This window comes from Leuresthes tenuis, unplaced genomic scaffold, assembly GCF_036924035.1.
Source record: "Leuresthes tenuis unplaced genomic scaffold, fLeuTen1.0.hap1 SCAF_4, whole genome shotgun sequence".
NCBI lineage: Eukaryota > Metazoa > Chordata > Actinopteri > Atheriniformes > Atherinopsidae > Leuresthes > Leuresthes tenuis.
The window spans coordinates 1,513,125-1,525,110 of NW_027325358.1; the positions used below are offsets into that span (position 1 = coordinate 1,513,125).

Genomic DNA, 11,986 nt, shown 5'->3' on the forward strand with positions numbered 1-11,986 from the left:
CGATTATCTTAGATAAAATATTATGGGTTTTATCTACCTTCATTGTGCCTTCTTACAGCAACGCGGTGCCTTTCATCTAGCTGCGATGCTAAGCTAATCCCGAACACAGCTAGCTTTACGCAGTTTTCCTGTGAACTTTGGATCCATAAAGCTCCTTTATCCGGTCGGAGAGGCGTATTTAGTCAGTTAGTTCAGTCTTTGTCCAAGTCGAATCACACCTCTAACTTCTGAAGAGGATACTGGGGAAACAGAAAAGTGCAAATTGGCTGCGCCACAACCTGCCAGCCGCGTCTTTGAAGTAGCTCCGACGAAAACTCCGTTTGTAACATTCATCTTTCACCGTGACCTGCTGGAAATGTCGCTTGTCGGGTCCCAGATTCTAAACGACAAGTTTTTCCTCCGTCGTCCGTGTCGCAAAAGGGTTATTAAAAGACTGCATTACTAATGATTTCACAGAATTTGGTGGAAGCTGCGCTTGAACTCGTCGCCATCGTCTCTCTTCTTCGTCGAACGTATTTTTCCCCCGTAGCGTAAGTCAGAGTCTGGGAGTCGACAAACAAAAAACTATCGTTGGTTCCTCTTGTAGCTTTAGCCATAGACATATAAAGAAAAATTATCAAATATAACATGTCTTTATATGTCTATGGACATAGACATTATGAAGTAAAATTATCAAATATAATATTTCTTTATTTGTCTATGGCTTTAGCAATCATTAACTTTCACGCATTTTACGTAGCGGTTGAGGCTAAATCTCCAGCGCCCCGCCGGCGTCAAATTTGGCGACGTTGATAGGCCAATTATTCATGATTTCCCCCTAGCAACCATTTCCGGATTGGCTGTTTAGCTGCAGGTCTGGAGCTATTTAACCGATAGCCCCATGAGAGAATGATACCATATATATATACATTACATATTATATTATTACACTGTGACGCATATGAAGAAATTGGAATTAAATTATTTAAAAAAAAATAAAAGATTTTGATACCCTTTCTGACCACTAGAAAATTAAACATCCGCCTGGAGAACACAGAGTCAGTGTCATAGAGGCAGCAAAATATGTGAGTACATGTCACAGCCTGAGAGAGACACAACAATAAAACTCCTCAGTCTCCTAATAACACTCTGTCTGTTTGGTGTAGAACGTGCATAATATAAAATAGTTCATGTCTACCGATTTAAAATTAAATGCATCTAATGTAAATCATATGTAATTGTATGAATATATAACGTCAAATTAAATCATATTTTAATTGTATGTCTAAGTATATGTTTCAGCTTTCGGCAACAATGGTTACAATTCATGCCAATAAAGCAAATTTGAATTTTTATAAACGTAGATGCCGCATTCGGGCCTGTGACGCACGTCAACGCGGCCGCCATCTTGGGACGGGGTTTCTGACAGCAGTTAGATTGTCGGAGCGGGTCTTACAACTGTGCTTCTGGCAAAATGCCAGACTTTCGTGCCGCTTACGGATGTTCCCGCGGAGGAGACGCCGAAATGAATAAACTCGAAATAACATGCAAGTAAAAAGTTGTTTATTTTATTCAACTGTTATTAACGTGTTGCATTTGATGTATCTCTTAAGATAAATTAAATTAGTTTATTACTAGTTTACGTCAGGACAAGAAAACAGAAGATGTTTGTGTTAGGAAGACATCAGTCAATGATGAAAGTGACATTTGGCAATCAGCCACTGTATATAATTGTGCTCAGTAGGCCATTTTATTCCTAAATGATCTATTGAATCAGTTTCACAGAACTAACATGAACGTTAACTGAACTGTTGCTCCATAAGCACGGAGAGCTGAGCGTTGTTCAGATGGAGTTGTTTTGTGTAGGTTTCCAAAAGATAACTGGAAGAGGCAGGCATGGGCAGCAGCACTCAGGAGGAGAGGTTTTATCCCAAAGGACCGTTCAGTCGTCTGCAGCTGTCACTATAAACCACAACACTTTGACAGGACTGGACTCAACTGTTTAAAGGAAGGAGTGAAACATCACTTTTTAATTTTCCTGTTAGTGTCATGACAAATTCTCATATAATCTTAATATTTTACTAACACAACGCAGCGCCCACTAAATGATAATAGAATATACTATTAGAAGTGGTTCCTCTTGAATGAACCCTGATATAAACCTTTAAAAACACAAGTATCACCTCGCAATTATATTAACATAGAACACATAGTTTTTTTTAACAAAAACGCATGATTGAGTTATCCTTAAATACTTGAAATCTTTGTCTAAATAATCACATTTCTAATGTATGTATGATATAAATAAAATCGTATAAACGAATCTACGTTGTATCACAAATATATGTCTGTAATTTATATTAAACTAAACGGCGTGACAATCGGCTGAAAATTCAGTGAGTTGTGGTGGTTTTAATCGCTGGTAGATCTCTGGCTCTGTTGACTAATGCAGGTAGCAGACACGGCTTCCCCCGTCCCAAGATGGCGGCCGCGTTGACGTTCCAATGGACAGCAGCGTCGGAGGCGGCATCGAGTGTACATATCTATGGTCTGCCAGTGGAAATTCACTGTTTAATGAGTGTCAGTTGGTGAAAATGTTGTTTAAATGATGACTGCATGTAGACACACACTATTAAGTAAAACTGACATTGATTTAAAGAAGGAAAAAAAAGCAACAGCTGGTGGGGCAGACACGCAGCGCCCCCTGTGGGGCAGCCGCCACTGGTCACACATATATGAACTGAAAAGGGCCCGCAATTAAAAAGCAGGGTCTCGTGTTGGAAAGCTGAAGGTCTCATCGTTGCTGTAAACGATGTAAACAGAAATCCAGTCATTATTTAAGATGTTTAAGAAACAGAAATCCAGTCATTCTTTAAGATGTTTAAGAAATTTAACATGAATGTTTGTGGTTTTACTCTAACAGATAAAAAGCGGAAACAATATTTAGGTTTTTGATAATGGGTAACAGCGATCTAACAGCGATTCAACTCCATAATCAATAAGATTCGCAATGCACAATGGGCAATGTTGATTATTGCAGCAGACCGATGCTTCTTCAGAGCCCGGATAGCTCAGTCGGTAGAGCATCAGACTTTTAATCTGAGGGTCCAGGGTTCAAGTCCCTGTTCGGGCGGTAACATTTTCATTTTTTTAAGGATATTTAGTTCAAGTAAAGACTTGTTGTTATGTCAGTTTAATTTCTGTTAAATGTGACTGTCATTATTATGATCAGACATGTATAATAAATAGTAAATATAAGTAATACAAATCGTATACGAACAAATAAATAATACTCTGCAAAGGGGAGTCATTTCCATCAGAGAACACAGGTTTAAATGGTGAGTTTAGGATGTGACAGAGCAGCAAATAATAGCAGTAGCCTATATATATATAATATATATTACTACAGAAGTGAACACTACACTAATACTAGTAGCAGCAGTGATATTCAAGACTTTTGTGACAACAGAAGTTAATATTATACAGATGTCAGTCATACTGTTTTGCTAAAAGTGCATAAGAACATACTTATACCGACGTTACACCGATGTCGTACTGATGAGCAGCACAGTGATAACAGGTAAAATACCATTAGCATCTTTGAGGAAAAAGTAAAAAGTCAAAAAGAGGTCAAAGTAAAAAAAAATAGTAAAAAGGTAGAACAAACTGGCTCTCCAAAGTCACGTTTGAACACAGAAACACTAACGGCGATGCGACGTCAGCGTCGTTTCTTTTAATTGCAATTTTCTCTTTAATATAGCTTTAATATCTACTAAGCTACCGAGTGAAAAAATTGATTTAAAAAATCTCTATAATGCATATTTAACACCAACCGAGCTAGATAATTGACAGAAAACAATGGTATTAGTGATATATTTACCTTTTGTAGGGAAAGGCACCTGAAGTCCGGCAGGCTGAATGTTGGAGAAGTGCCATCATGATTGGCTGTCAGAAAGATGGAAATGGTGGGCCGCGATTGGTCGTCCCAGCAATTTTGGAGAAGGACCTCTGTGATTGGCTGACGGCAAAGACAGAGAAAGATGGAAACGGCGCAACGTGATTGGAGGAGATTTATACAGACGCTTGGTGTATACCAGTTACGACACGCTCTGATGCCGCCGCTAGGGCTGTCACGTGGTTCACGTAAGCCTCAATAGTTCCAACGGTTCCAACCAAACCGGAAGCTAATCAACTTTACATAATGTCACCTGACACCAAAAAGTTAACGGGACTTTAGTGAAATTATCACGTTAATGTCACATTAGCATGTGTTAGCACGTTAGCTTCCGTTACCAAGCTTTTCAGTTCGGTTCCTAAATCAGTTACATTTTTAACATTAACATTGACATTTCATGTAAACCAGATGTAAAAATAACGATGTCTAACAGTGTACTTCTGATGTAAAAAAACAAAAAACTTCTAAGATACTGTTATTTCATTAATTGTTGACGAGCAATTGAGTTCAACGGAGCTCCGTGCCTAGTGTGGAACTATTGGCATCTCCATAAGCCGGAAGTGTCGGCCGCCATTTTTTACAACGAGAGTCAATGGGAGTGTGTAACTCTGTATATACTCTATAGCTCTGGTGCATACAAGTAAGAACTTGTGTGTGTGCATGAATATGTATATTAGTAAGCTAAAATAGTGCACATTGTTCATATTTCTGTGATGTACAAATATTAGCTCTGTTAATGGCTTCCAAACAAAAAACGCACAGGGCCATGGGAGAGGAGGAGTGGCCTCAGCGCTGCGTTTGGCCCTTTAAGGCAGGAATCAGACCAGCACCTCGGCAGCAGGGGCGGAGTGGCCACCGGGAGCTCGTCGCCCGGCCAATGAGCTCCAGAGAACCAGCCTGCAGACTGCCCTGCGCAGCCGTGTGAAGTTCATGAGCAGCAATTTGAGTTAAAACTGGTCATCAAGCATGTTTCCAACCTCCGGTCCAACCAATATATATTCGAGGATATATAAATATAAATAAAAGACCTGTTGTCTCTCCTCATGCTCGAGTGTCAAACTCACTGTCATTAATCCATCTTACTGATTTTGGTTTAGCCTCCTGTCTTGATCTAATTATTCTTATTCAAACATTACATAACTTTTATTAACACAAATATAAATAGGCCATCGGTTTGTTTTTTGTTCATAAATTAATGTAGAATGGTCGGAGCAAAGCCTCATGGGAAATACCCGCTTATATCCAATGAACGCAGGGCGATGAATGAGCAGCTGAGAGAGGGAGAAGTAGGTTGAAGTAGCAGTTTTTCTTACAGTTGAAGAGGAATCGGATGTTTTTGTTTTGCTGTGTTACACCTGATGGAGGGAAAGCAGAGAAAGGAGGGGCCGAAAAGGCCAGAATGAAGAAGAGGCGGATGCTGGAGGCATCAACTGGTGATGCAGGTGAGTTGAGAGGACACAGCATAACATTTGAGCTGAATGCTTAGTCACATTCCCATTAAGTCCACACATTTTGTTTGTGTAGTTGATATCTGGGAGGTGGAGGGGAAGGGTTGGGCCAGTTATGGGCTCATTGTGGGCCGGTGCAGTCAGAATTGTCCCAGTGGATTTCTGCCCTGCTTGGCAGAAAAAGTGTCATGATCTGTATCTGAAGGTAAACCTGCACAGAGTGATGTGTGCATCATATTAAATGTAAAGCTGTGACATATTTAAAGGGAACACCTTCTGTTAAACATTAATACAGACTGAGAAATGCCCTAAACAGACGTCACTGTTTAGAGGTGCACAGAGCTGTGCTTTCCATGCAAAGAAGGCATCAGAAGGCTCTCATACATGCTGGTGTTGAATCTGGTCTGTGAACCTGTAGCCTCCCAGTTCATTTCCTGCCTCAGTGCATTCAGGACCCTCATGTACACTGGCACAATTCAGTTTTATTTGTATAGCACCAGATAACAATTATCATCTCAAGGCACTTAAATAATACAGTCCAATTCAAGCCAGTTGGAATTCAATTTATTGTAATCATAATCCAATGAAATAACTTAAAAAATAATCCAATTAATTCATATGGAGCCAATTCAAAAATAATATCCGAGCTAAGGAAACCAACAGATTGGACCGAAACTTGTCTTCAGTCCAATCTCCCGTCCTGAGCCTGAGGGACTGTGGAAAGGAACGACTCCCTTTAACAGGAAGAAACCTCTGGCAGAACCAGAACCAGGAAGAAACCTCTGGCAGAACCAGAACCAGGAAGAAACCTCTGGCAGAACCAGGAAGAAACCTCTGGCAGAACCAGGAAGAAACCTCTGGCAGAACCAGGAAGAAACCTCTGGCAGAACCAGGAAGAAACCTCTGGCAGAACCAGAACCAGGAAGAAACCTCTGGCAGAACCAGAACCAGGAAGAAACCTCTGGCAGAACCAGAACCAGGAAGAAACCTCTGGCAGAACCAGAACCAGGAAGAAACCTCTGGCAGAACCAGAACCAGGAAGAAACCTCTGGCAGAACCAGGAAGAAACCTCTGACAGAACCAGAACCAGGAAGGGTGGCCATCCGCCTGGACCAGCTGGGGTTTGAGAAGACAGAACATATCAACAACCAAGGAATGAAGACATCAGGATATAAAATTATTGAAATAAGTTTATTTGCTTGAAGTGAAAAGGAAATCAGCTGCTTTTACCTGTGGGGGAGGAAGGGACAGATGGTTGGGATAAACTAATTAAATAAACATAAAACCAAGCCTAACTGTCTTCTAAAGCTAGAAGTAGAAATCAAACAACCAAAACCTAACTTATCTAAAGAGAGTTAGTCAAAACAAATACACCAACCACTACAACTAATGATTTAGACACAGGGAACCCCAGCTTACTAGACCACATTCCTCCCACATATCTGCCGCAGCAGCATCCAGTTTCACAGATTATAACTCAGAGCAGAGAGATGTCTGAGTGAGGAGGGCAGCCTCTAAGTGAGCTCTGAGCTTCTTTTAAAGGAGGGCCCCAAGGTGCAACTCATCCAGGTAATCAGAGCAATCAAAAGCTGAGCCTCTCCTGAATCAGAGCAGCGACACCTGAGGAGAAGTGCTGCTGAACAAAGGTAAAGAGAATCAGCCATAGATTGATATTCATTTTTTAAAAGTACACTTACTGTTTTCATGTAGCTACAGTTCATGCATTCATTTCATGTTGAAATTATCTGGTTTTACTGACTGCTGCACCAATAATGATAGATTCCTTATCATCTATGGTTATCCTATACTGTGACCTGCGCCTTTATCCCCTCAGACCTCTGAATTATCCACAAGCCTCACCAAAAGAAAACTGTCACCACCTGGCTGCAGTCCCAAGAAGTTTCTGCAGACCGTTTCTCCTCCATCTCCTGTATCAAGCCCAGCTTCTTCCATTCTGCCCTCCACTGCTACAGTTGTAAGAAGATATTCTACTACACTTGAAACAGGAACTGCTATTCAGTCTATTGTTATCATATCTATGCATTTACCTTTTATTTTTCATGAAATAGGAAGAGTCACAGGCCTCCTGTAGCTCCTCTGGAACCCCCTCTGCTCCTCTCACCTCACCATTGCCTGGAAATGTGGAGTTTCCACCCGTTTCAGACTCTGCCCACAAAGCTGCTGCAGACCACCTAAAGATCAGAAGTGGATCTCCTGTGGAAAAACCAGCGTCTGCGCACAGACCTGAAACTGTGGTATGATCCAGAGCCGTCCCTGATACATCATCAGGTCCCCACTCGGAGCGCTTTTTCCACCACCGGCTTCTCCTGTGGATGCCTTACCACCCGTGGAAGGCCAGGCTGTCCTGCTTCTGGCAGCTCAGGAGAGAACCCGCCACATTCTGGATGATCGTGTCCTGAGGGAGACGGCGCTCGGAAACAGCTGAGGGAGAACCACAGCGAGGAATGGCTTAAGCGCTACCTTGGAGTGTGCTCTGATTGGCCGAGCCTCTTCCAGGTGCGACTCCAGGATCCTCCTGAGCCTGTTCCATCAGATGGATGCTGGCTGTCTGTGAGGAACAGGACATTTTGAGCAGGCTGGACCACATCAAAGCCAGCATAACCTCCACCTTTGGCAGCATCCTAAAAATGGACTCCACAAAGAAGGCAAGTATTTCTAACTGCTAATGCTGTAAAATACAGTAAATGCATGTAAATAATTATTACCCTGGTGCTCAGATACAAATTCAACTATTTTAGGCATTCACTGTGATTTCTGTGCTATTTCAGATCACCAAGAAGCTCTCAGGCATTGCTAAGGGGACAGCCTTGTGGCTTACATCTGTAAGCAATGAGAGGGCAAATCCTTAGGGTCCTGCCCTGCTCAGGGGGGGCCCTGGCCTGCTCAGGGGGGGCCCTGGCCTGCTCAGGAGGGGTCCTGCCCTGCTCAGGGGGGGTCCTGCCCTGCTCAGGGGGGGCCCTGCCCTGCTCGGGGGGGTCCTGCCCTGCTCAGGAGGGGTCCTGCCCTGCTCAGGAGGGGTCCTGGCCTGGACAGAATGGCAGCTGGCCTCATCTGCAGGTACAGTAATGCCAGTGTGGCTCCCCTTCAGCTGCTCTATGTTGACTGACTGGGAGGGCAGAGGACAGACCTGACAGTCAAGCTGGAAATCTACCATTTCAGGCAGTGACTGGCATCTGGGTGTACAAAGGATGCCCATCCTCTGTACCCCGTCTGCATGGCGAAGCTGTCGAGCTGCATCTTTGAGTGGGACAGAGGAGACGTTGCCTTGCTGCATCAGGCCAAGCAGGAGCAGCTGAGACAGGAAGGTGTCCCTGGCATCAAAGCCGAGCTGGCTCTGCTCTGCCGGAGGCAGACGAGAGGAGAGCAGCTCCTCAATGAACTGATGGGGTAAAGGAGGGATTTTCTTGGTGTTCCTCTTTTGGACCAAGAAAGGATGCAGCACATCTGGCAAGTTCAGGGGAACGTTAAGTTCCTCAAGAGCCGTGACAAAAAGGGAGATGTGCACGGATTAAAACTTCAAACACTTCTTATTAAATCTAATACTGAAGAAAGAGTCAGTATCAGTGGTGTGTAAATGTGTGGCTGAAGTGATGAATGTCCAGACTGTAAGACATAAACACCAGAGCCCAACGAATTAGCCGCTGATTTGGACAATGCAAAGAGTTAAAGGTGAGAGGGTTGTGGTCCGAGAAAACCACCACCGTCCCAAAGCCAACATGCACACTGAAGGGCTGCAAAGCTAGAATCAAGGCCAGCTTTTCCTTTGACAGAGCAGTTTGAGGTTTATTAAACTCCTAAATCACCCTTCACCAGCACTGGAGACATTGGACATAGTGGCACAGGTTGGTTCGGTTTGCTAGTATAACATGATTTAATGTAAGCAGACGCCTCACTTTTCAAATTAGGCCAAATAAATAAATCGATATACGGTCATACGTTTTCCTAATACCCATGTGTCCTCATCATGGGAAACCTGCAACAACTTAGATGGCACTTGGTTGATGGGGTCACCAACAAAATCACACTGCGGCAGCCACTTTCTCAGCAACATCCTCCACAAAATAACAGAGCAAAAACGTGGTTTTCACCTCCCAAACAGGAAGGGCCATTTGAAGCAACTCCCCCAGGGATGCATCACCCTGCTGCTCCTTCACCTCCTCACTGTGGGAAACAGACCAGGGAACATCAGGACACCTCACATCATTCTGTTCTTGAGGATCATCTTTCACCGCGGGTTTTGACATGCAAACACATCTGGAAACAGCCTCGTTGTGTCAGGGCCACTGTTAACCGCTGGTTCTGGCACCATAATCGCAGGAGGTGGACTATCAGCCCAAACGTAGCAGGAGGTGGACTATCAGCCCAAACGTAGCAGGAGGTGGACCATCAGCCCAAACGTAGCAGGAGGTGGACCATCAGCCCAAACGTAGCAGGAGGTGGACCATCAGCCCAAACGTAGCAGGAGGTGGACCATCAGCCCAAACGTAGCAGGAGGTGGACCATCAGCCCAAACGTAGCAGGAGGTGGACCATCAGCCCAAACGTAGCAGGAGGTGGACCATCAGCCCAAACGTAGCAGGAGGTGGACCATCAGCCCAAACGTAGCAGGAGGTGGACCATCAGCCCAAACGTAGCAGGAGGTGGACCATCAGCCCAAACGTAGCAGGAGGTGGACCATCAGCCCAAACGTAGCAGGAGGTGGACCATCAGCCCAAACGTAGCAGGAGGTGGACCATCAGCCCAAACGTAGCAGGAGGTGGACCATCAGCCCAAACGTAGCAGGAGGTGGACCATCAGCCCAAACGTAGCAGGAGGTGGACCATCAGCCCAAACGTAGCAGGAGGTGGACCATCAGCCCAAACGTAGCAGGAGGTGGACCATCAGCCCAAACGTAGCAGGAGGTGGACCATCAGCCCAAACGTAGCAGGAGGTGGACCATCAGCCCAAACGTAGCAGGAGGTGGACCATCAGCCCAAACGTAGCAGGAGGTGGACCATCAGCCCAAACGTAGCAGGAGGTGGACCATCAGCCCAAACGTAGCAGGAGGTGGACCATCAGCCCAAACGTAGCAGGAGGTGGACCATCAGCCCAAACGTAGCAGGAGGTGGACCATCAGCCCAAACGTAGCAGGAGGTGGACCATCAGCCCAAACAAAGCAGGAGGTGGACTATCAGCCCAAACTCGATTCCCACAAATGTCATTACCCAGAATCATCGTGACCCCATCCAAGGGGGGAGCTGGACGCAAACCAACTGTTACTTCCCCCCTGAAACGGATCACAAGACAACATTTTATGTAGCGGTACATGCAGAACTTTTAACCCGATGTCCAGCACAGGGATGAAAGAACCTGTGTGTCATCTGAGAAAAACTGATGCCAAAACAAAATCAAAAGCAGCAGTCTCTAATGCGCATGTCCTCATTGCTCCAAACCAGTGAAACAAAACCTTCACTAATGAAAGGCTGAAAAAAACTTTGGCTCTGTACATGTGGCTGTACCTCACTTCAGTGTCCAGAAGCAGGCGCGACAAACCTAGCCGGCTGGGGCCCGAAAGTGGGTCCAACCTGCTCAGACCTGGATCTCAAAGCAAAAAAATCACTTTCCAGTGACCTTCCGCTCACTGATGAAAGTTGCTATATGCTCCATATGGAGTTTTTGAACACTGAAGCATCAGCGACCATCTTTCCCTCAGCAAAGAAATGCAGTTTATGCTTCTGTATTTCGAGCCAGGCCAAGTCAGTCCCTGCCTCATCTTCTCCAAAGACAACTACTCTGTCTCCACCGTCATACGCAGTAACTCCTTTTGTTGCTCGAAGGACAAACTCACACCAGTATCACGAGCCGACGGGCACCCAAACCTTATCCTAGAACTCCTCCTTACCACTCAACATTCATCTTAAACAAATTAACCTTCAAATATGCCTTTACCGTCTCCTTCACGCCTCTATCCCCACATCTAGTTCATAGTAGTCTGCTATTTTGACCTGTTCAGATGGTTAATCTCCAAACGCCTTTACACTTTTATCTATATTTAACCCCGGAATAACAGTTGAATACCACCAGGAATGCAATATGTTTGCTCCGCTCGTGCGCACCGGAGGAATGGGCGGCCTCCAGAAGGAGTTTCCCCGCTATCTACCTAACCAAAGACCTTGCTAGATAACTCCCCCTAGTCTTCATGGGGCGTAGCGGCGGGTATTTATGCACTAAAGCCCGCTGCCTCAAGAGAAGCGACCAGACAACTGGCAACGACCCCCAAGCCACGGACAATGCTCCCGAGCGAATCTGGGAAAAAGGGAAAGGGAAGCTCTCAACCGCCGTACCCCAACACTACAACCCCCCACCGACGAAACCCAAAGGGGAGACGCCGCTAAACCTACCAGGGAAAACCCCAACAGGTGATGCGCACAGACAGAGCAACGCTCACCTTCCTCTGCTCCAACTCACCACAGAAAAATACTCTCCCAGAGCGCGACAATCTCACCACACAAGGTCATATATGTCACAGGGAAACATCACTTATGCAAGACAGCTGCTTACCTTAAAGGAATTCCCACTCCATTAACCCGACCGACACACGCTGC

At 45.0% G+C, this 11,986-nt stretch overlaps 1 non-coding gene across 1 annotated transcript; it reads left to right on the plus strand.

Moving 5' to 3' along the window:
- Positions 1-3,039: 3,039 nt before the first annotated feature.
- trnak-uuu (transfer RNA lysine (anticodon UUU)) lies at positions 3,040-3,112 on the plus strand. The gene has a single exon. It is a non-coding gene; the product is annotated as a tRNA-Lys (tRNA).
- The last annotated feature ends 8,874 nt before the right edge of the window (positions 3,113-11,986 follow it).